A 5,082-nucleotide genomic window follows, 5' to 3' on the forward strand; every position below is an offset into this window, starting at 1 on the left:
ACATTATTCAGAATGTTTCTGTGATGGTGCTTTTGGAAGAGATTAACATTTAAATGAGTGGACTTTGGGTAAAGCAGAGTGCTCTTCATAATGTGACTGGACCTCATCCAGTTGGCTGAAGGTCTTATTACATCAAAGACGGGCATTCTCAGAGCTGGAAGAGATTCTGCTAGGATCTTTGCCTCAAACTGAAACCCTACTAGGTCACCACAGTCACGTGTATGAATTCTATAAAAATAAATATTCATCTCTAAAAAGTTACATTTATACATTTTATTGGTTTGGTTTCTATGGAAAGGCTTAAAAATTAGTCTCTGTGTAGTACAAGCCAAAGGATGGGAGCGGGGAGGGGGGGTATGGAACTTCCAGGCAATGGTGTGGTTGTAGCGCTCTTGGACTCACAGTAATTGTGAATACCCACGTTAAGACCTGCACATGACTGGCCCTATGGTATAAGAAGAGGGGCTTACAAGGTCTACACACACACACACACACACACACACACACACACACACACACACACCGGATGGATCTATAGGCAGTTAATGGTTGTTAAGACAGAAATATTTTCTTCTGTGGTATACCCATCGGGAAGGTGCCCATTCTACTGTAAACACGCCCTCACCAATGCTCCTGTGAGCACCGCTTAAAGTAACCTACTGGGGCTGGGGGGTGGGGACATGGAAGTTCCCAGGACACCAGCTGAGTAGAGAGGAAGGAGGTAAGTGGGAGTGGTGGGAGAGAGGAAGAGAGGGTGATGGGGTGAATATGAGCCAAGTGCATTATGGGCATGTATGGAACTATCATAATGAAACTCATTGTTGTGTGTCATATGCTAATAAGGACATAAAATTAGCCTCCTCAAAGAAGGCTAGAAAATTGTTCAGAAACTTCCCTTTTTTCAAGATTTATTTTTTCCAAGCAGTTGTGAGCCCCCTGATGTGGGTGCTGGCAAATGAACTTGGGTCTCTTCCAAAAACACCAAGTGCTGTTAACCATGGAACCATCTCTTCAGCTCTGATCCAGTAGGGTTATTTCCAGGTAGAGATTAAGTTGGAAATATCTTAAGTTGGAAGTACATTTAATATACCTAACCTGCTGGTCATTATTACTTAGCAGGGTATGGAGAGTTTTTGTTACATATCCCCATGGCCACTTAGTAACACAGGCCAGTACTGTTCTACATCTCACTAACTAAGGAAAAAAAAAAATCAAAATTCAAAACCTGTAGCATAGGTTTGTTTTATTTCTGTGGTGCTGAGGGTTAAGGCCAGAGCCTCCCACAGGATAGCCAAGTATGGTTCCTACTGGATGTAGGTCCCTTTCACACCAGTGAGAAGTATAAAATCATTAAGCTGAATCATTTTAAGTAAGGCACTACTTGTAGCAGAAGTCTCTCCATTTCCTTAATCTTAGAATACCTAGTGAAATGCAGGACAGCCCTAGAACACTCTACCAAAACAAGCCTATCTTTATTAATATTCTTTTTATAATACAGGAAGTTAAAAAATAAACTAATCCATTATAAAGACATAAAACACTGAAAGTCCAACCCAAAACTCTAGTACAAATAAACCTTGGAATGTGGTTTTATAATGTTCTCTTAGAAGAGTGAATTACTGAAATTCCAACCCCCAAACTCTAGTCCAAATAGACCTCAGAATGTGGTTTTAGAATCTGTTTTCTTAGAAGAGTGCTTTCAGTTATTTTCACAAATTCAACGTGTGAATGAATGTGTGACTAGGTCGGCTCCCCCAAGTGCCGGAGGGCTCAATGGGCTCTGTGAGTGCAGGAGACTCAGCTCCTTGATGGCAGAGGACTCTGCTCCCTGAGATGGGAGGGTCGCCTGAAGGCTGTGATCACTTCGGGAGAGAAATAACTTGACATCTTTTGCTGTAAAGGACTAACGTACCTTCAGCATGCTAACAGAGACCCAAAGGCATAAAGCAGATGATACAAGGGCACAACTCTTGGTCTCAAAAGGAGGAAGAGAAGCCAGCAGTTACGTTTCAGTTATGGCTGTGGGGGGTCACATGACATGCAGAGTGTATAATTGTACGGTGGTCAAACAACAAAAAGCTGAACTTAAACCACACGCCCTTTGTTACAGAAAGTGTCCCCTTCCGTGGCTTTTGAAGGTTGAGTGGCATTGTGTAGTGATCTTAACAGTATAAAAACATGAGCCGGGCGGTGGTGGCGCGTGCCTGTAATCCCAGCACTCGGGAGGCAGAGGCAGGCAGATCTCTGTGAGTTCGAGACCAGCCTGGTCTACAGAGCTAGTCCAGGACAGGCTCCAAAGCTACACAGAGAAACAACAACAACAACAAAAAAAACATGATTTGGTTCCTAGGCCATTTTTAGGGTTTATGCTCAAATACGGGCCTAGGCAAAAGCAAATTGACTTTAAAAACAAAAAAATAAAAAGCTAGACTAGTTTCTCACTGGTGGAGCTGGAAATGGGCTGAAGAAGTTCCCACAGTGTGGTGAGTAGGTGCCACAGAAGGACAAGTGCATGGGTGAAGGGCACTTGAATCCACTGTCTTCCCATCTCTCAATGTCCTGAACGGTGTGTAACTATCAGAGAGAGAGCTCTGGCAGGCTCCCATTTGGGCTGCAGAGAGGTGGCCAGTCTGAGGGTGCATCAGAGCCCTGCGGGCACACGGACAGCACGTCTCACACTGGATGACATTCTATTTTCAGAATTTTTGTATTTGTATATGGAAATGGGTTTAATAACCCACCATGATTCTGATTTGTCTTGTTGTCATCATTTCTTAAAACTCTCGTCCATGTTTTTATAATAAAAATTAAAAGCAAGACAGACACATATGAATACCGAAAACCCAAACAGTGTAGCACAGACAGGCCTTAGCATGTGGTTTTATAATCTGTCTGCTTAAGAGTGCTCAATTATTTTCACAAATTCGAAGTGTGAATGTGTGACTAGGTGTTAATTACCATTTTAAAAGGCATTCAGCTGTCTCACACAGCACAATGCCAACAGACAATCCCAATTTTAACTTTTTTTCCCCTTGCACAGGGTGCCATTTCCAAGTATTTAGTTGCCCCCTGCTGGCCATACAATTACAGAATTCCTTTTTTAAAATTCCCAATAGATTGATTAAGTGTAATAAAGATAAGATTCTGAAGAGATATATTTACCTTTTTAAAAATATGTTGAGGGGATGGAAAATTTAAAAGCACTGGCTGCTCTTCCAGAAGACCTGGGCTCGATTCCGAGGATCCACGTGGCAGCTCACAACTATCTCTAACTCCAGATCTAGGACATCTGATACCCTCTTCTGGCCTCCGTGGGCACCAGGCAAGCGCGTGGTGTACAAACATACATGTCAAATACCTGTACATAAAATGAAAACACATGTTTTTAAAAAAACAAACAAACAAAAACTATGTTGGGCGATCACTTTGACAGCGCATTTGCTAAAAGTGGAACAAAACAGAGATTAGCATGGCCCCGGTACAAAGAATATAAGCAAATTTGCAAAGTTTTTATAATAAAAATCACTTCATTGTAATGAATTCACAAATAGAAACACCACACAGCTCGAGCAAGGCAGCTACTCAAACATTTGGCCAGTCTAACCTCTGTACATCTCAGTAACTTTCAATACAGTTAGAATGGACGTTCTGAAGCCCGGGAGCTTCACTTAGGGTTTTACACTTGGATGATCAGCTCGGCTACATTTTACGTACTTATCTACCACAAAAAAAAAAAAGAGAAAGGAAAACAATAACTCTATATCATCTTTCATGATTATTTTCCGTCCTTGGTCTCTCTTTTAAATATTATACTATATCCAAACTTACAGGCATACACACACACACACACACACACACACACACACACACTATAAACTAAGACCCATGTTTGAGAGAGAACATGTGTTCCTTTTTTATTTTTCTTTCTGAGATTGGGTGACCTCACTTATTACTATATATTCTAGGTCCATTGATTTTTCTTCAAACTGCGTGATTTCATTTTTCTTTAGAGTTGAATAACATTACACACACACACACACACACACACACACACACACACACACACACAGATTTTCATTATCCACTCATCTGTTGAAAGACATCTAGTTTGGTTCCATTTCCTTAGTGTAGTAAACAGAGCAGCAGGCAAGATGGTTATACAAGTGGGTCTGTGGCAAGATATGGAGTTCTCTGAGTGGTATGCCAGGAACAGAACAGCTGGGCCATATGCAGTTCTGTTTTCGTGTTTTGAGGAACCTCCAAATTGATTTCTATAATGACTGTATATTCTGTGTTCTCACCAGCAGTGAATAAGGGTTCCTCTTACCCTAAGTTTAAAAATGTGTGTGTTGTTGTTATTGTTATTGTTTAGAGACAGGGTCCCACATATCATCAAGTTGACCTCAAAACTGCCTGAGTAGCAGAGAGAGGACAGCCTTGATTGAAGTTCTGATCTTCCTTCCCTACTTTCCCAGTTCGGGGATTATAGGCACCCACTCTCCGGCCTGGAAGTATTGTTATTTTTGTTTGTTTTGTTTTGAGACGAGTGTTCCTCTGTAGCTCAGGAACTTACTAAGAAACTAAACTAGTGTCAGATTCACAGCCGCCCTCCTGCCTCCTGCCTCAGCCTCCCGAAAAGGATGGCAGGGGCTTTGTTCAATAATTGTGGTGTGGTTGGTGTGGTGGAGCACGTCTTTAATCCTAGCACCCAGGAGTCAGAGGCAGGTGGAGCTCTGTCGTTTTGGGGCCAGCCTGGTCTACATAGCAAGTTTCAGGCCAGCCAAGGCTACATAATGAGACACTGTCTAAACAAACAAACAAACAAAAAACAAAAACAGATTATTATGCTGTGTCTGCTTGCATCTCTGCAGCTAATCTTGGACAAGATTGTTAACTTTCTCTTTTTCTTTTTTAGATTCCTTTGCCCTGTATGAGTGTTCACCTGCATGTATGTGCACCGTGTGCATGCCTGGGCCTTTGAGCTTCTCTTGATACCTAACACTGCCTTATTGAAAAATGGGTAGAACTGACACTAAAGAACCTGCATATAGGACTGGAGAGATGGCTCAGTGGTTAAGAGCA

The 5,082-nt window shown here is 41.9% G+C and overlaps 1 non-coding gene across 1 annotated transcript; it reads left to right on the forward strand.

Moving 5' to 3' along the window:
* The first annotated feature begins 3,417 nt into the window (after nt 1–3,417).
* Nucleotides 3,418–3,521, forward strand: LOC131895415 (U6 spliceosomal RNA). The gene has a single exon (XR_009375171.1). It is a non-coding gene; the product is annotated as a U6 spliceosomal RNA (small nuclear RNA).
* Nucleotides 3,522–5,082: the final 1,561 nt, after the last annotated feature.

The sequence above is a fragment of the Peromyscus eremicus genome, chromosome 18 (genome assembly GCF_949786415.1).
Source record: "Peromyscus eremicus chromosome 18, PerEre_H2_v1, whole genome shotgun sequence".
Classification (NCBI taxonomy): Eukaryota; Metazoa; Chordata; class Mammalia; order Rodentia; family Cricetidae; genus Peromyscus; species Peromyscus eremicus.